Genomic DNA, 20,381 nt, shown 5'->3' with positions numbered 1-20,381 from the left:
AGCCGCAGGCACAGAGCTGCCGAGTTCTCTCCCAACCCTACCCAGCTCATGGTCTGATGGCATGTTGCCTGCTGTTCACTTGGCCCTTCCTGCAAGGACTGGAGGGCAGAACAAGGACTCAGCTTCCCCAGGTTGAGAAAGCTAATTAGGAGCTGTGTACTCTCACCAGACTGTTCAGTAACTATTTGACAGCATTAGAAAAAGAGTTGCATTTGCCAAACATCCTCTCCTGTGTGTCCACAGGACCCTCAGGCCCAGCATGGTCATCAGCTAATCTACAGTCAATTTATTTCGGATTATTTGGAAGAGTTAAAACTGCAACAATGATGTATTTGTTATAATAATACGAGCTCTTTTTATAATCAACTCTCAATATGAATAGTAATTTAAAAATAATAGTTTATTTTCTTTCTCATGATGTCCAAAAGTTGTCTTTAACTCTTTTTTGGGCAGAGATTCTGGGACTATTTTTATGCCATATCCCAATTATAAAGAATAATGATGCCATGATTTGGGGAAGTAGAATGGAAAAGGAGATTGTTTGCTTGATTTTCAATAAATAATATGGCAAAAAAACAACAACACAACACTTATTCATGAATACTTCAGAGATATTCATTTAGTCAGAGAGCTCGGGCTTGACGTCCAGACCTACCACTCACCAGGTGCATACAACATATGTGCTGCTTAATTCCTCTTGAGTCTTAGTGTCTTTATCTATAAAATGGGAATAATGGATCTCTGCATGCTGGGAGGATTCAGTAAGATTCAATTATGTGAAAGCTGTTCTTATAATTTTGCAAAGTTGATGCCTGGCCACTGTTAGTTGTTCTTGCTCAGAAGAGGAACAGAAATTAAGTCGATGTATCTAGGTCTCCAGGATGCTGTCCAGGAGGACAATATTGTGACTTTGCATTGTACATCATCAACCCAGGAGTGACTGAGACCCCAGTAGGCTTGAGACCCCAATGAGGATTGGGGGGAAAAAAGACCTATTCTCCAAGCTAGAAAAGCATATGCAGAGTCCGGCCTCTCCACTTCTGATCTCAGCTAGGCAGAGCAGTTTGTTATAGGCACCTGGAAGGAACCAGCTGAGCCAGTGTACGTTTGAAGTTCCTTGGGAGAGAAGATAAGCTGGCTGAGTTTCTGTAGGCAACAAGCCAGTAATGAGGTTTCCAGCATTCCATCACATGTCCTTTTCATCACTCTCAGCTCAGCCATACTCAGGGGCCAAGTGTGTATTTGAGAGACTCAATGAGGTAGTTATAAAGGAGTGAATTGTGCTTTTGTTCCATTGACCCCATTTTCCACTCTACCCTGTCCTTAACCATAACAGTATTAAACCCTGGGCATGAGAGCACCAAGAGGACACTGGAGGCGGTGGGAGGTGATATTAGCAGTGGCTGGCTAAGACATGTAGCCAGAGGAGGTCATCAGAGAAAAGGGGCCTGAACTCTGTGTAAGACTAAGAGCTTATTCCAGGCTTAAAATTTTGTTCTGAAAGTCTCTGGTTCTACCACTTCCTAATTACATGACTAGTGACTTCATCTCTTTGAGCCTTCACTTCCATGCAGGATTGTTATCTGGACCATGGTTTACAAATATGCGAGCTGTAACGTGCAGTATTTCGATGGGCCCCACTCGCACACAGTAGGGGTCAGCATATTGTAAACATGTAAGGCCAGATAATAAATATTTCAGGTTTTATGAGCCAGATGGTCTCTATTACAACTAATCAACTCTCTATTGTAACTAATCAACCCTGCTGTTGTCTGCTAAAGCAGCCATAGATAATACTAAGTGAATGGATATGGCTATGCTCCAATAATATTGTATTTATGGGCACTGACAATTAATATTGCATAATAGTTTCATGCCATAAACCACTATTCTTCTTTTGATTTTTTTCAACCAATTAAAATGAAAACTATTCTTGGTTTATGGGATATAAAAAAATAGACAATGGGCCAAATTTGGCCTGCAGGTGATGGTTTATGGACCCCCAACATACACCAAAATATGTCTGATACCTTCTAGAAAGTTGCAGAGGTACCCTGATTATTCTAAGAACCAAATAAGAAAGTACATGTAAAGTAATAAGCATAGTGTTTGCCCTTTATGAGTGCTCAGCAAATGGTAGTTATTATTACTACTAGCCCTTTAAAAAAAGAAATATATTACCTCTCTACTTGCCATGGATATTTGGAAGGGAGGCAGTTTCATTTTGGTTGCTTAACATTTCTACTACATTAAACTTTTATAATTAAAATATATATTAAAATTTAAAATATAAAAACTGGTTTGAACAGTTAGTGACATTAGAAGACTACCCAGTTTTTTTGTTTTTATTTTTGTTCTAATGTCCAGACGTTCCCTCTTCAATTCCTGACATTTCTTTAGTACTTGGTCTGTGCTGCTAGGTGCTCCATGAATAAATTCAACTAGGTCCTTTATCTCCAAGAGCTCTTAGTATTCTTCAAAGTAGATACATGTATCTCAAAAGTATTTAAGGTGACAGCCCTTCTCTCTATATTAATTTTTCATCTCAGCCTTTAAATTTCTATTTTAATAATGTACATACTATATCATAGTACTGTGGTTATACATCCTACAACCCTATATAATAAAAAGCTAATATGCAAATTGTCCCCTCGACTGGGTGTTTGACCCAGAGGCAGTGCCGGCTGGCCAACCTCCTGTATTCCCTCCCCATGCATAAATTGTCTCGATTGGCCCTTGGCAGGATAGCTGGACCCCAGCCATGCACGAATTTGTGCACTGAACCTCTAGTTTATAAATATGTATGTAAATATTTAGATAATGGGGGGGGGCTTATGCTTTAAATTTTTTAAAATAATGAAGTCAGCAGTCAAAGTTTTGAGACACCTGATCTATAATACAAGGAAAATAAATAAAAATATCTTAATGGGAAACAAGAATTAGTATGAGTGTTGTATTCACAATAACACAGTTTTAGGACATAAGTTAACATTTACTCTGGTATCTATTTTGTAGCAGGCAAGAAGTAATATATTTTACATTTTTAATTTCATAATAACACAATGGCTGGATGAGATATTATTCCTATTTTACAGATGAGGAACCAAGGCTCAATTCAGCAAACTTAAGCAACTTGCAAAAGTCAGCTTAAATATCAGGACTATCTATAAAGCATGACATTTTTCCACTTCAGCCTTTATCGCATTGAGATAGTTCATGAAAAAGGAATATTTTCTGGTATTCCTAAAAACTCTGAAGTTAGTCTTTTTCTATCATATGTACTTAGGTTATTAATTGGTAAAAGTCCATTTCTCTCCCCCTCCCCCACCCCCAGAGATTCATGATCAACTCCTCGCCTCCCAGACCTTTGCACATTACATGCTTCTAACTCTGATTGGATGGCTCCTTCTTAATTGGCTATCTCCTAATCATCCATCAAGACCTAGCTTAGACATCACCTTTTCCAGGAAGCTTTCTTAACCTCACCTCTTCAGGACTAGGTTGGATGCCCTTCCTCTGGGCATCTATAGCACCTTAATGAAAGTTCTTATAAAATATGCTGTATAGCGGTGTAGTGAGCTATTATATCTCCTTGTTACTCTCTGGACTGATAGTCCCTTGGGGGACAGAAAAATCTAGCCTTGATTGTGTTGTACTCTGACATCCAACAAAAAAACACAGTGCCTGGGATATAACAGGCCCTCCATAAATACTCATGGAAGGAATTCCTCTTTCACTGACTTGGAGTCTGATATAACTTTGGCAAATAGATGGGTTGAAGTTGGCTTTTACTAAGTTTTCCCAGGCTAGGACAAATTGGTGGCTATATATTAGATTACAGGGGACCAGATAATGGGAAAACAAACATATATGTATAAAGGCTTTTTCCTTTTGGGTTTCTCAGAAACTGAACAGGGTACGTATACTCTCAGCAAGCAAATTAATATTAATGATACATATGGTTTATCAATATCTATCTATGTGTTTATATGTGTACACATATATAAATACATACATATTCATGAAGATGAATTCATAAAACATAGACTACCCTAATTTCTGTACTCTGTTTTATGGATTACTGATCACTCAGCAAAAGAATAAAGGTCATAAACACTCCCCAGTTTGGCTCATCTTGCCAGTCATCCAGTTGCTCTAAATTTCCTTTGGTCCTAAAGCCATTTCCCTCCTGGATACATGAAGCTCTACTGCTTTCTTTGGAGGGAACTAGCATTTACTGAGAGCTTTTGCGAGATTCTAGATACTTTACAGAGGTGATTGCATTTAATTCTCAGACATTTACATAAACCCACAGGTCCTGAACCCAAAAGGAAATGGATCAAGTCAAAGGCGAGGCAAGAATGTCACTGAACAAAACAAAAAAATCTTCATTAAGAAAGAGGAAAGAAGGAGTGGGGTAGGGCTGAATTTTGAAAAGAAAAAGCCTGAATTTTGTTGAATTCAGTCGTGAATGAATATTGTTCGAGTTGCACAAATTTGCTGCATGAAAATTGTGACCATTAGCACAGACATGTTATATATGAGCAGGGAGGGGCCTTTTCAGCTGATTGAGAGGGAAATATTTTTTTTCACCACCAAATGGGTCTCCAGGTAAAGGCTCTCTTCATTGTTGAAAATGGACAGCATTTAGGCAACATTAGAACAGTTGTTCCCAAACTTCTACATTTCATAGACCAGAAACATTTCAGAATAAATTGTATAAGTCAATAGAACGACCAACGTTTTATCTTGTCAGGAAAATAAAGGTCATTTAAAAGACACAAAACCAAAACAAGACAAAAAGCTACTGTCTATTCTCATCATGTCAGAAGTAAAAAGACAGTCTAATAGCAAAAGCAATCAGAAGAAAAAACAAAGAGTAGAAAGGACATAACCTTATTTAAAAAGGTTATTTTAACTGATGAATAATCACTGCATCCTATATTTCTCATCCTGCCTCAGGAACAACAAGAATCAGGGACCAATCTCATGAACCACTAATGCTGCTCTATGTGGGCCTGAGGTATTACAGATATTGCTCTAATTCTGAGCTATGAAACCTGGAGCAAGTTATTCAACTTTTCTGGGCTGCAGTTTCCTCATGTTAGATGAGGATAATATCTGACTGTATTAATACTCTAGGGTTGCTGTTACTAGATAGCTTAGAACCATGGTCAGCAAACTGTGGCTCACAAGCCACATGCGGCTCTTTGACCCCTTGAGTGTGGCTCTTCCACAAAATACCATGGCCTGGGCGAGTCTATTATATTTTGAAGAAGTGGTGTTAGAAGAAGTTTAACCCTTTGCACTCTGAACCATTCTGGACATTGGCTACCAGCTACTCGACGCTACTTTGCGGCGGACACGTGCGTTGAATTAACTCAATTCCCCGTAATCACTAATAAACTGCAATGCCCCCCCCCCCCCCGAGAGGGGACATCCGAGTGATATGCTAGAATTCCGATGTCCCCTGAGAGGGGACAGCGGAGTGCAAAGGGTTAAGTTTTAAAAATGTGGCTCTCAAAAGAAATTTCAATCATTGTATTGTTGATATTTGGCTCTGTTGACTAATGAGCTTGCCAACCACTGGCTTAGAACAACAGGATGTATTTTCTCCCAGTTCTGGAGTCCAGGAGTCTGAAATCAGTGTCAGCAGCGCCACAGTCCCTCTGAAAGTGCTAGAGAATTGTCTGCTTCAGTCCTCTTGCCTGGCCCTCCTGGCTTGTGTCAGCATTACTCCAGTCTTCACACGGCTTTCTCCCTGTGTGCATGTCTGTGTTCACATGTCCCCCTTTTATAAGGACACCGTCATGCATTAGGGACTCACTCTTCTTCACTTGATAATGACATCTGCCACAACTCCATTTCCAAATAAATTTACCTTCTGAGTGCAGGGGAGTTCTGAGGTATTGGGGGTTAGGACTGCAACTTAGGAGTTTTCAAAGGGATACAAGGTAATCCACCCCACTGACCAACCTCATGGAATTATGGGTATTGTTGTATCTAAGTCATTCATCGGAGAAGCTGAATACATTGTGAAGTACCAGAGTGTAATGTAAGGGGTGTTTTTTGTGTTTTGGATTATTTTTTAATCCATAATGTGTTTATTGGGGCAATTCCCTGATCATCTTCATTCAGGAGCTAACAGAGCTGTTTCCTTCTGAAGGAGTCCCCTCTGTGAGCCTTGCTTTCCCTCCTGTAGGCTGACGGAGCACAGTGGAGCAGCCAACACATAAAACTACCTCTTGTGCATTGCCACAGGCAGCGGAGATTTTATAGCATCAGGGGCCTTTCACCTCCATGAAGTGGGAACTGGGGCTCTGCTCCAGGTGCTTCTTCGTGTGCCTTCTCTTTCCTTCTGCAGAGGGAGGAAGGAGGGCCTTAGCCAGAGGCATGTTGTCACAGGGCGGACATCACCACTGAAGTAAGGGACTAAAATGTATCGCTAAGTAGTAGTTAAGAAATAGTCTTTGAACATGTTCATTTAATAATAAGTATTTTAAATAACTATTATATGGAAGACCCTGTTTGAGTGTCATGGACAAAACAGACAAGACCAAGGGCCTCATGGAGCTTACATTGTCATGGGGAAAGCAAAAGTTTATAAAATAAACCAATAAATTGAGTGTAAGGTTAAGTAGCGATAAGTACTGTTAAGTGAGAACAAGGTGCAGTAAGACAGTAGAGCAAGATGGAGGAATGGAGGGTGCTGTTCTCTGTGGGATGTCGGGGGAAGTCTTCCCTGGGGGACAGTGAGCAGATCCTGACCAGTGAAGAGCGAATCAGCTGTGAACGGGGAGTTGAAGGGGGTTGAGCAGGGAGTGACAGAGCCAGGGCTTGAACACAAGTCTTTGTGGTTCCAAACCTCTGGTCTTTCTATGATTTCTCCTAAAGCCATTGTCCATCTTTCTGCTTGCTTTGCTCACCTGCCTCTGACAGCTGATGTGAAATTCTGCTTGGGAGAGGGTGGTGTGTTTGAGTGTGGGCTGGGCCACCAGGCTGTCTGGAGTCGGTTCCAGCTCTGCCACTTAGCCGCCGTGGTCCTGCTAGGACTTGTTCACCTCTCTCTCTCTCTCTCTCTCTCTCTCTCTCTCTCTCTCTCTCTCTCTCTCTCTCTCTCTCTCTCTCTCTCTCTCTCTCTCTCTCTCTCTCTCTCCTCTCTCTCTCTCTCTCAGTTTCTTCACCTGCCTCCTAGGGATGGTTTGAAGGTTAAATGGGTCTAAGCACCTAGCACACTGCCAGGCACATGGGAAGGGCTCAATAGTAGCTGTGATTACTGAAAACAAATAGCCCAGGCACTGCTCTTCCTCCCTGCAGCCTGCCTGTTACTGATGTCTACCCATCAGTGACACTTTCTGCTTCCTGCATGCCTTCCTTCCTCAGGGCTACTGTGCTCTGGAGGTCCTGTGGTAGGATAGACAGACACTGTTCCTGACATTAGAAGACCTGGGTTTGGGTTCAGGCTCCAATCACACTTGGAAACGGTGAGACCTGAGCAAGTTTCTCTCTCTTGCTACAGGTTTCTCATCCGCACAGTGAGCAGGCTGATTGCATCCCTGACTCCTGTGACCACTGGGCAAAGTCACTTAACTTCTCTGAGCTCTGCAGGCTCACAGATACCGGAGCGCTGCTGCTGCTGCCTCCTGGTTGCTGGGAGGCTCAGGAAGAGTGGAAGTGTTTGGTGTATTGTGACAGGGCATGCAAATATGAGGGCTGATCTTTACAGAAGAATTAACCCTGAGTGCAACACCTCTACACCTTGCTCTGGGTACCTTTGAGATGCAGGGGCTTTCCTCCACATTTTGCCATCTTTGCCTGCCCCCCACTGGGTTGGGTGGATCCACCTTCACAAGGTATGGGGGAACACTAGGGGAGGATGGGGGTAGGGTTCTGTGGTGGGAAAGCATCTCATTGGTTAACGCAGGCACATCCCAAACACCAATTACTGTATCTGCTTCTAAGGCTGATATATTTATCAGGATGAGTTACAAGGAAATACAGGCACCCAGGGAGTGAGGATGCTACACGGTCACCCCCTGTGATGTAAAATATGAGAATCTAGGAGGGGCTGTTTTATAATTCATCAGGTTTCGCTAGTGAGTTCTGTCGGGAGTCTTAGTTATAAAGGCAAGTGTGAACCGGACGGCAGACAGGAGACACTGGCACCAAGGAGACGGGGAAGCTGCCTCCTGCCTCCTCCCTGCTTTGTTCTAATCATTTTGCGCTCTCGGTAAGTTTCCCAGCTTTGCAGCTAATGGTTGTTGTTGAATAAGCTTGGCAAATTGAATCTGTAGTTCGGACTATGCGGTGGCTGTCAGAAGTGTGTGTGTGTGTGTGTGTGTGTGTGTGTGTGTGTGTGTGTATGCTCGTGCTTGGGCTTCTGACACATTCCACAATCCTCTTTCATGAGCAAAATTCGCTTCAAAGATGAAACAAAACCCGACAAATCAATTATTCACCTTGATCCCTGGAAGGCTGCTTTCTTCGGTTGCTAAAGTTTCTCGGGTTTCATTTTGTCAGTGTCATTTGTTGGGCGAGCTTGGTCACGAAATTGTTTTTTTCTTAGCTGCCAAAAGGAGGTATGTATGTATACAGGGTGGCTTGTACCTCCCCAACCCCCTCCGTCCCCTCCCCCGAGTTCAGTAAATCTTAAAACGGATAGTTTGCCTGGTAACCAGCTCCCACAGAGCTGAACCTGCGCAAGGCAAGATTCAATTGCAATCTTTTGTGTGAACCGAACCAAGAGGGGTTGTGAATGATTGCCGTTGTGGAGATTTTATTGTGAAGCTCAGTATGGTGGTGGTAGTAGGCTTTGCATTGTGCCAGGAAGGGATCAGAATCGGAGGTTTGCAATGGGCATGCCTGTTGATGCGGGGGAGAGAGGAGGGCGAAAGAAAAGGCTGATCTGATCGCTATAGGAAGAGCTATGCAATGCATGGGCAGGACAGACAAATACAGAAGGCATGACATGTGTTTGTGTAACTTGTGCCTGTTTTCTCTAATTTCCTGTTCCCATTAATGATTACCTGAGGCTGCATTTCTGTCCTTATCTGGGTACTCCCTGCAGTCCTGGCGTGAGGTCCTGGCTTCAGGCGGGGTGACCACTGCCTTGGGGTCAGCTCGCTGTAGGAAGTCATTTCCTCCTCAGGATGAAAGAAGTGAAAGAAAGCTGTGCCTTTACGCACTCCTTTTGGCTGTGTTGTTTTGCCTCTGTCCAAATCTCCTGGATACCAACAGCTTGACGTCCTTTTTTTTTGCGGTAACAGATTTAACCGTGGTATCATATGGCATATTATATACAGAAAGGAATAGCAAGACATTTTCCTGACTGTTTCAAGTGTGTCTGGCTTGTTGACATTTGCTTTATTTCACTGGCAAGGAGCTCCTGTCTTCTAAACCAGTAACTGTCTGCCCAAAGCGTTTACCTTACACATAATTGCACTTTCTCTGTAGCAGTAGCAGCTGTACCTTTGACAAGAACATTCTCTTTATCTGCAAGAATAGTGTCTCATTTTAGCATCTCTTTTTTTTTGCGGGGGGGCGGGCGAGAGTCTGCCTTTTTTCCCCCACCAGAGACTTAGCTTGTTCTTTGCTTTCTCCAGATAAATATTTTGTCCTCAATACCACTATACTTCCCATGAAGTTATTTCTCCTTTCCTGCTATATATACTTTCTGATTGCTTCAACACTTGGCAAATTGGGGGATTTGGGGTGCATCTTTTTCCAGGAACACATTTTTCAGGCATATTTCTTTTGTCCATAAATAGCTTTTCCATATTTTCCATTTCCCTGAATAAGTTCTGTTTCAGGAGCAGAGGAGTGATATATTGTGGTTGGCACTCAGAGGTGTGTAACCTGAGACTCAGTTTCTATTCTACAGCGGCCGCCCCACAAGGGCTCTGTAAAATGTCTTTTTGTCTTATGTTCAGCTCAGAGCCTCTGGGCTGCAGCAGGGATGATTAAGATAGGAAATCAGCAAATCATTGCAGGTAAAACCCCACATCTGCATCTGATGGTCTTGCCAGCCCAGGAAACACAGCTGAGGGTTCCTAAAAGTGTTAATACGTCTTGATTCCAAGAACAATGTCGTTTAAGTGCCCTTGCGATGCACTATACCTGGGGTTTTATTGTATCACATGTTTCAAGACCATATGCCAGGGCCTGTGGTTTATTTCACAGCAGTGTCTGGATTTTTGAGTCAGAGTGGTCTTCTGGAGAAATAAACCAATGTACCAGTTTCAATAAACTGAGTTGCTTCTCACTCAGTGGTGGTGTTCCCATCTTCTCCACCCACCAAGAATAACTCTATAGCAACAGAAGAAAATTTAGCATGAGTTATTCTCAATTAAGTTTACAGCGAGGCAATATGAACGGTGATAAGCATCTTTGGAGAAAGCACATACACACACAGAAACATGTATCGAAAAGGATGAAAAGCCGAAGAAGCACTAGCATGCTGCCTGCATGACACTAGTAATTTTCTTTGACAAGAGATGGGGAGGGGGAGGGGAGTTTGTTCTGAGCCCTGACTCCCCCAGGGTTCAATGGGAAGGGCGGGGCTTTTTGCCCCTGTGGCCTTCACCTCACTCTCCTCCTCTGTAAAATGGGGGAGGGGGATGTTAGGAAGATCTCAGGAGATAAATGGCAAACGCTACACTGTTTGGCACAAAGGGGATCCAAGGAAAGGTAGTCATTATTGTTATAAGTTGAATTTTGTGAAAATAACTGAGCTCACTCTGATGCTAGTTTTAAAAGAAATAGGACACAGGAAGATTATACAAATTTTTTCATGTTAGCAAGACATATTTCCTACAGCTAGGTAGTTCTTTTTTTAATTTGGGAAACCTAGTAAATACATAATTGTTACCTTTCAGCTTCATTTTCAACTAATTCTTAGAATGGCATCCAGAGTCCTTATATAATTATTCGAAGAATAATCTGGATTTTCAAAAGGGATCCTGAAAATAAACTGATGCCAAAGCATATATCATAGTCTTCTAAGTAATTTGCTAAATAATGATTAGCCCTAACTCAAGCCTTGACATTGCATTAAAGTACCTGGTGACATACATCATTTATTACATTCCGGGTGCTCTAGTGAACGTTTTCACATGCATTTTTGTCATTGAATGCTCATCACAGCCCTATCAAATAGGTTCTCTTTGCTTCCCATTATCAAATGAGGGAATGAGATCAGAGAACATTTGCCTAAATACTCCTAATTTAAATAGTCACGGGTAATTCCAGAATCTACATTGTAACCACTGTGGTGCAGTTCTCCAATAGGATTGCCTGGCTCTACATGATTCCATTGGGGACCTTGGCCCTATATCTGCTTTGATTCTTCTCCACATATATTGAACCTCTCTCTGAGTTTATGGGGTATAAAAAATGAAGTTAAGGGATTTTGTTTGTTCTCATTTTTGAATTGTGTCAATCCAGATCACATTTTCCTGAGCCATCTTTGTAATTCTCACCAAATTGTACAATCAAGTATGAAAAGTCATAAAATTATGAACAGTCATAAGTCTACCAGATTCCAGATAAAATCTAAAAGTTTCCTTGAATCAGCACTTGCCCTCAGACTTGGGCAACTTCTCCCTGTGCCTCTCGGGCTCTAGAGGAGTCTGTGAGCCAAGCGACGGGCACATTTGGATCTTGCTCTCTAGGGCCCCAGAATTTCCTCCCCGAACAATCCAGAGCCTATTTCCAGAAGGTGTATGGTATGCCCACTTCTGGGTGTGGAGGGAAACTGAGAGGCTGCTATTTGCATGGGGTTGGATCATCAGTACTACTGTGAATTGGGATGTTCACACATCTGGTGAAAGGCTTTCTGAGGTGCAGGAAGGAGCTATGGCGAAGAAAAAGGGCTGGCCCAGATCTGGGGTCTGCACTTGTGTGTTTGCTCTGAGCCTCGAAAATGTTAGAGACAGCCCTACCCTGCATTAAATAGTGTTTATTTATATCTTATAGTAATGGCGCTAACATTTCAGTAGGCTAGATTTGTAGGGGTTTTATTTGTTTTTGCTTTTGACCTTCCCCCATTAAGCCAAAATAAATTATTTTGGGGGGAAATGGTCAAAGCTACAAAGATCTCAGACTAAAAGCATTTTGAAATTAATAGCAGGCAGATTCATTAAGACTAGACATTGGCCCTTTTTCCAGGTCAGAAGCATAAACAGACAGTGGTGATCTCAGGGCCAGCTTGATTCAAACTCTCTGCCATTTGTCTTTTATGCCATTTGAACGTATAATTGCTCAGAGAGACCACTGCTAATCCTAGGTGCCCTTTCTTATCTCTAGTTTAAATTGCAGTTGTAGCCCTGAATGCTAAGGACTATGGGAGGCTGCCTGAAGGATCCCAGCGGAACTCACAGGCGGGTATGAAAAGCAGAGATGGCAACCAGGGGTTTGTGTAGCCTTTCTTCATCATAGCAGCCCCTTCTTCAGTCCACGCTTCATTCTCCCAATGGTTTCTTTCATTTGTTGTATTGGAGACAAAGATCCACCTAAGGAGAACTAACAGCCGAGTTCCAGGCAGCAAAATCTCTGCAATTACTAAGAATCTTGAGATTTGGGGGAGTTCTTAGTTTTTATTTTTAAAGCAGTGAATGATGTTTTGCACTTTACAGAGTGAATTTCGTTTTTGTTTTTGTTACTCTTAGCTTCATAAAGTAGTTTTCTAAATGAAAAGGCAGAATGCCTTTTGGAAAATATTCCCTATCACCAAATCTTGCACCCTTGCTTTCTGTAGCTGTAAACCAAGTTTCATAATTCTTGTCTCAAAACTGTTAAGAAGATGCAAATGAGATAATTCATATCCCAGTAAATAGCTATTCTGTCATTCGTGTGAAAACATCTGACACTCTATGTAGCACGTAGTGTGTCTATATTAAATGTCTATATTTAATTGCCACATATCCCAATCTGAATATATGGCAATTAAACTGATGACTCTATGATGACTAAGGTGTGAGGCACATTTATTTGCCAACCAGAGGTGGTTGTTTAGATGGTACAGGGAGATAAAAACAAACACAAATAGAACAAAATAAAACATATTAACCCCAGTATTGAAAACTCATAATAGTGAATGCTGTGGGTGGTGGTAATCCCATTGGTATTTTTACTTCCTTTTTTTATGTTTTATGTATCTTTGGAACTTTTATAATGAGCATGTATTATTTATATAATTAGAAAAGAGAAGAAAAATATTTGCAGGGAATTGAATTAGAATAGGAAATAGTTTTGTATATGTTGTAGATATCTAATTCTTTAAGAAAAGTCAAGTCAGCCCTAAACCAGTTTGGTTCAGTGGCTAGAGCGTCGGCCTGCAGACTGAAGGGTCCCAGGTTCGATTCCGGTCAAGGGCATGTACCTTGATTGCAGGCATATCTCCAGTGCAGGGTGTGCAGGAGGCAGCTGATTGATGTTTCTCTCTCATCGATGTTTCTAGCTCTCTATCCCTCTCCCTTCCACTCTGTAAAAAATAAATAAATAAATAAATAAATAAATAAAGTATATTTAAAAAGAAAGAAAAATCAAGTCTAACACTCTAGCATACTTGGGAGAGATGTTTGTGGTCTAAATAATCCAGATTAGCTTATTTTGTTTTATATTAGTTTGTTAGTCTGTTACTAATCATTTATTAAGCATAGACTAGTGCCAGAAGTTCTGCTAGGTACTAAGATTACAAAAAATGAAAAACCATAGTACTACAACTCAAGGAGTTTATAATCCAAGAGAAATGGATACATGGGCTCACAATTCCAACACAGTGTGTTTCCTGCCAGGCCAGAGCAGAAGCAGCTAAGGTTACTTTCTATTCCAAGTAACAGAAAACACGACTCAAGCTGATTTGCTCAACAAAAGGAATGTATTGGTGGTTGACCTGAAAGTATCGCAGTAAAGCCCATTTCAAGAGGTCTGACCCCATGGTTCATACGGTGGTCAAGAAATGTGTTTTCCCTTTGGTTTTGTCACGCTGACTGTCTTGGTATTAGCTGCACCCTAAGACTAACTGCCCTCGAGGCTCCAGAATGGCTGTCAATGGCTCCTGGGCAACTTGTTTTTTTAGTCACACACAACCAGAAAGAGATCCTGAGAATGATCCCTAAAACTAATTTGGAGTGGCTTACTCATTATAAAACTGACTCACCAGCTACATCTGAAATTGAAACAATAAAGCCTCTCCCTGACCTTAGGAGTTCCTAAATAAAACCTGGCAGCTGTTGCACTTAGGAAGGGATGGTGGTGGTGATGGAGGCTTTCACAGCGTCCAACAGCCACCCTCAGCTTCTGATAGGTACAAAGCATAATGTACAAAAATGTCCAGAGGAATTAGTCCATAGCATAATGGAGAAAAGGAAAGCATTTAATGCTGCATGTCTTTAAATGGACTTCCATGATGAGTAGGGGTTTGCCAAGAGATAAGAGAGGGAAAGGTTTCGAGATGGAGAAAAAAGCTCTCTGCAGTCACAAAAACTAACCAGATAATAGTTCACTTCTCTGCCTATCTTTACATTGGCAGTGTTGCAAAAATTACCAGCCAAAGCCATCTGGTATTAATTAAGTGAAAGCCTAACCTATCCGTCTTACAAAAACCTGCTATTGAATGATGGCAATTGGGTTTCAAGCTAAACCATGGTCCAATGATCTTATTCTTTAGCATCCAGATTTGAAGTCAATTCAATATAACCTTAAAATTTTTGTCCCCTGGTTCAAAATTATAGTATTTTAGAGCTAGACTATACCTTTGTCATCTTTTCACTCTCTTTATTTTTTTTACTTCTCATGAAACTTGTTCAAGAAGGTTAATGACGCACCCAATTCCTCAAATTTAGTTGAATTTTTATGTCATAAAATTTATGATGCTAAAAAAGAGGTATCAGACAAACAGGGGTACTTTTGATGAAATGTGCTTGCCAGTTGTATAATGTATATAACATCTGAAGTGAAATAGACTAGAATAAAATATTTTTAGCCAAATATCAATGTTGCATAGAAACATTAAACCTGACTTTGGTGTCTGTGTGATTCACAGTTTATGTAATTTATCTGTCCCTCGGTTTCCTAGCCTTAGGTAATAGTCACCTTTTTCTTTCCATTGAGAAAGTAAAATGCCTCCTGGATATGGTTGCCCTGGATGGCTTGGTAACAGTTTTCACCAAAACTCCTGACTCCAAATTTAATTAGCTGTATTTGAGGGTCATTTTTCCAGTTTTGCAGCCTAGAAGAGAACATGAAAATACTGTTATTTGCTTTCTATAGGAAGTGTGCTTATACTGTTCATGATTTTCTGGCAGTCAAATGCAATCATACAATTTTTTTTTTATTCATGAAGCTTGTCTCAATGTTCTCAACCTATGTACCTAATAAGCATACTCCTAAATACTCATTTGTCTAGCTTCTTTTCAAAGAACACTCAATAATGGTAATAACTGGGATCAAAATGTATTTCCACTTGCCATTTGCTTCTGGTGCAGTAAATCTGCTCAGAAAACGTGCAGCCAGGCATGGGCAAGTGTTCCCAGACCAGCGGTGCGAGTCAGGAACCTCTGACTTACTCAGAAAACCTGCTGGAGTGAGACAAGGCTGCAGCAACCAGGTAGGAAATGCTCCCCAGGGCACCGGCTTCTTCCTCTTCAAATTAGACAGCTCTCAGTGCAGAAAAAGAAGCAACTAAATATAGTGGAAGGGTGATGAGTAAGCATGTATGTCATCCCACCATTTATAGGTGCCATTTTCCCCTGGCGAAACATCACTTCCTCAGAACACAAACCAGATAAACTCCTTTTTGTATTGTTTTGAGATTTCCTTATACCAGGAGAGAAGTAAGAGCAACTGTTTCTTGGTTGATTTCTCATCTCATCAGCAAGTGTTTTGAGCTCCTGACAAATAGGAGATGCCAAAGAGGTATCAAAGAGACCAGTGCTGATATTCAGGCTCCCCACAATACTCCTGGCTCTGCAACCATTGAAATACAGTAGCCCCCGCCCCCTTATCTGTGAGGGATACTTTCCAAGATCCCTAGTGGATTTCTAAAATCACATATAGTACCAAACACTACATATACTATGGTTTGTTTGTTTTTTTCATATATATTTACATACTTACACTCTTTGGCTTCTCTTTGACATCTCTGAATTGCCAGCATCACTACTCTTGCACTTGGGACCATTATAAGAACACAGGCCCTGCATATCATGACAGGTAATCTGATAAAGGCTACTGAGTGACTAACAGGTGAGTAGCGCATACAGCGTGGATATGATGACCAAATGGATGATTCACATCCTGGGTGGCTCAGAGTGAAATGGAGCAGGACAGCATGAGATTTTATCACACTTCCCAGAGTGGTGCATGATTTAAAATGTATGAATTTGTTTATTTCTGGAATTTCTCATTTAATAGTTTCAGACTGAGGTTGATCGCAGGTAAAATAAATCACAGGTAACAAACTACAAAAAGTGAAATGGCGGATAAGGGGGGACTACAGTACTTTAGTTTTTGCAGGTAAATAAATGGCTTCTATCTGGGGCTCTGAGCTGATTCACATCACCTCCCAACCACAGTCCCTTTCTCAAGTCTTTTCCACATCTCCAAGATCCAGCAAGTAAAGAGCCAGCTTCTTAAAGATTAAATCAAGAGTTAATGCCGGTCACAGCTAACTTGTTAAATATTTTGGCAGCGCTTCTGTGTAAGACCCAGAAAAAAAAGAAAAAAGAAAAAAAAAACTTATAGCTACGTTGTGAAAAATAATATTTATTTAAAAAATAAATTTAAAAAAACCTTATGGCTACGTTGTGAAAAATAATACTCAGATTCAAAAGCAATGTATAATTAAGTGCTAAGTCTATAATTTTTAAGGAGTAGTAAAGGAGATATTATTTGAGATTGTCTAGAAAGATTGATCAGAGATTTGGATAGCACATGAATGAAGGACAATGGCAGAATGTACAATTTTTAAAAATGCAACAAACAATAACTAAATCTCCCATTTGTTACTGCCACTGTGTGCAAAGTGCCTTGCACACATGATCTCATGTGCCTCTCATAACAGCAGCGGGAAGAAAGAAGAAAATAAGATTTGATCACACAGTTAGGAAGTAGCAGGACAGCCCATATGTCATCCACTCTTGCTCATTATCTGCAAGACACTGTAAGTGCTGGCATAGTGAACATGAAGATGTTTTTGTTGTTTTTTTTTTTGCTTGTAATGGCCAAAAGCAAACTCAAGGAAATATTGACAGCTCTTAAGTGAATGAGAGAGTGTTCCTGGGCCTTGCACAACAGACAGCATCATATTAAAATATGACTGGGTAATACATTTTTATATTGCTCACTTCAGTTGCTTCAATAGCAATGTAAAATGTAGGTAAGCCACAGGGAACTAGCTAAACTCATTATAATTTGATTATCTAATCTTGCAGTGTTAGTCTTCTTATGACCTTTGCATAACATAGGACCATTGCAAAAAGCAATAATAAAGCACATGACCAAAGTGTTTAGCCTACTGACAAAGTCTTGTTTTCCATCTCTAAGTGGAAATTGAAAAAGCAAGACTATTTATTAATGATTGGGTATTAAATCTAACTTTTTCCAATTCTTTCCAGCTTATGCCTTATACAAAAATAAGCATGTATTTGCTATGACTAAACTATATGGGAAAGTGTACCTTTATGGGCCAGAGTATGGAATCACCACATTTCTTGCCAAAATATCTCACAGTGAGTCTTTTGAGAGCAGAGATTTGATTTCATTTATCCTTGTGTAACCAGCATCTAGCATGGTTAATTAACAGACACCAAATTATATATCCTTCAAGGGAGAATGGAGACGATGTAAAATTGAGAAGTTGGGAAATAATTTCTGGAGATGAACCTTGAAGTTGATACAGAAATTAACTAGGTATGTGGGAAAGAGGATTTTAAGGAGATAGTGTATACTGAGCTGTGTTTTTAAAATAAGAATGACCACAGAGTTTATATGTCTAAGGAAGGCCTCAATGCCTCGGCATATTTTTACCCCTGTCTACCCATTTTTCTGAATTTCTTTTCCTACTCCCTCTCCTTTGTCTGACCCACCACTCATCCTTTAAAATTCAGATTTCTTCAACAAATAAGAAGGCGGCCCTTAAAAGGCAAATTAACTAATTGTAACTCATAAACCTTATTGAACTGGAAAAAAATTTCATGACATGCATGAGACAATTGGAAATTTGATACCAACTGGATATTGGATAACAGGTTATTGGGCATATTTTAGATGTCATAATGGTATTGTGGTAATGTTAAAAATAGATTCTTTTAGAGATACACATTATAATATTCACAGATGAAATGATTTTCATCAAAATAATACAGGAGAGGGAAAATGAGTAGGGGTATAGCTTAAATAAGAAATAAATGAGCATTATTATTATTATTATTAATATTATTATTAGGTATTTTCTAGAAGACATTCCTTTTGTCTCCTCCCCACCAGAGCATTTTATTCCATCTCCTCATTGAATCCCAAATGATTGGGCATGTTTCAAATTTTCTTTTTACGTGACACTAAAACTGAAAGGTGGGGTGTGAGTTCATTTTCTTGCAAAATCGAAGAATGCAGTTACGGATAGAAAATGGTGAGCAGAACCAAAGTTATTGAAAGCATCCATGCAAATTAAAGTCTATTAGTCCCTGTGTCGAGTCCCACATGGCCTTAAACCACATGGGCTCAGAGATGTGCTCCCCAGCCACAAGAAGATCAGAAACCCATTGCCTGCTGGGGAGAAGGGGGAGGACAAGAGGAAGAGCGTGCCTTTTAATTTAGGTGTTGGATACAGCCTTGCTAGATCCTGACTTGTCTTTTCAAAGAATTCTGCCTTAATAACATTCTTGGGATTGGTTATATGCCTCACTATCTTGTGATTGGTTATTTGAAAGCTGTCTGTCTTAGCAACATCCGTACATTTTAAAGCTCATGTCTCTCTAGCATTCCCTTCTTTCCCCACTCATTTGGTGTTAAGGAGACAGCTTCCTTCTGTCTCCTTAACACCATCTCCAGAGGAAGGTCATTAGTAAGGACAGAGATGTTTTTTCTTTCTCCCATTGACAGGCTCATAGGAAGGACATAATAATGCTGGATAGAAGGCTAAAAAAATAAAGGAGTGGAACCTCCAAGTTCTACATCACAGAGTGTGATTCAAGCAGTGGGCTCCCCTTCATTTCTTTAACTTCTGTCCAATTCTTAAGAAACAAATTTCAATTCATGTTCTATATGCAAAACAGTGTTCATTCATAACTGAAGGCCGGGAATGCAGCACCCTGACTGCAACTAGATAACTCACACATTTGCATTTAATGTTCATGGGGAACCATGTTGTGAGGCCATGTCCGTAATGAATGCAAGATAGCATTGCTCCAAACCTATTTAATTGTCATAGAGATAAGGAAAATATAAAGAAAAACATATCCCTTGTATTTAAAAAAAACAAAACAAAAAAAAACACACCTTTTGATTAAATTACGGTATCTGAACCTAATTTTTGCATGCAAACTTACAAAACATCAATGTCCTTATTACACTTATAAATACTCTTTTGGCCCTTTGCAGGAGTTTATTCCACACCAATGAAAATTACAGCTCTGCGAAGTAGGGAATGGGGAAAACTGGAGGGGACTTTGCCAGGTGATTTAATCAATGCTCTGGCCTTCAATCAAAACTATGCTAAAGTAGCCAAAGCAAACAAAAATCTGACTCATTTGTATTGTTTTAAGATTTTCATCAGATCACATCTTAGAGGTATATTTCTATTGGGAATATTAACTTGCTTATATTGCCACATTTTTTTTCCCTCTAATAAGTGTTTGGGCATGTATGTGTTAACAACAGAAAGGAATCCATCTGTCCCTCAGAATTCTTAGATAGTTACTCACCCAGGAGTGATCCAATGAGATGAATTTGTTAAAACATAACCTGTTTCATATATTAGATGGAATTTGCTGGAGATTTTAAATGAAATGTTTTCATCTAAACACAAACGTAGAATTTCATAATGGTGGGCCTGCGACAGAGCCCAAAGGGATTTCTTTTCTTCTGTGGTTATGGATATACTTTCTGATACTAAATTACAACTTAGGCATATATATTCCAAGACCTATTACACTTCCCAATATTCAGTATTGAGTGTCTAGGTACAGAGCCTTCAGTGGAATAGTTTTGTTATTGTAGTTTTCCAGAACCTAGCACAGGCCTGAAAAGAGTAGGCACTTAGTAAATGTTCCAAGACCTTTCCTCCCACTTTCACCTTCTCTCAAGGGTATTATCACCCACCACCACCACCAAACATCCACTATTTGTGATGTTTAGAACAAGCCCAGGAGTGATAAAAGCAC

The 20,381-nt window shown here is 40.3% G+C and overlaps 1 protein-coding gene across 20 annotated transcripts in view; it reads left to right on the top strand.

The window, feature by feature from the left end:
- The window catches only part of DLG2 (discs large MAGUK scaffold protein 2), a 1,831,272-nt gene that overhangs the window by 1,626,367 nt on the left and 184,524 nt on the right, over positions 1-20,381 (top strand). Inside the window, exon 1 of one of the 20 annotated variants that reach the window (XM_036427322.2) lies at positions 7,734-7,853. The exons of 18 other annotated variants lie outside the window; for them this stretch is intronic. The gene's annotated coding sequence lies outside the window, so the exon portion shown is untranslated. Of the gene's footprint in view, positions 1-7,733; positions 7,854-7,988; positions 8,228-20,381 lie in introns of those variants that run through there. One more of the 20 variants, XM_036427321.2, reaches the window with a different exon arrangement.

Source organism: Pipistrellus kuhlii, unplaced genomic scaffold (genome assembly GCF_014108245.1).
Source record: "Pipistrellus kuhlii isolate mPipKuh1 unplaced genomic scaffold, mPipKuh1.p scaffold_m20_p_9, whole genome shotgun sequence".
Taxonomy (NCBI): domain Eukaryota; kingdom Metazoa; phylum Chordata; class Mammalia; order Chiroptera; family Vespertilionidae; genus Pipistrellus; species Pipistrellus kuhlii.
This window is presented reverse-complemented; position numbering and strand designations above follow the sequence as displayed.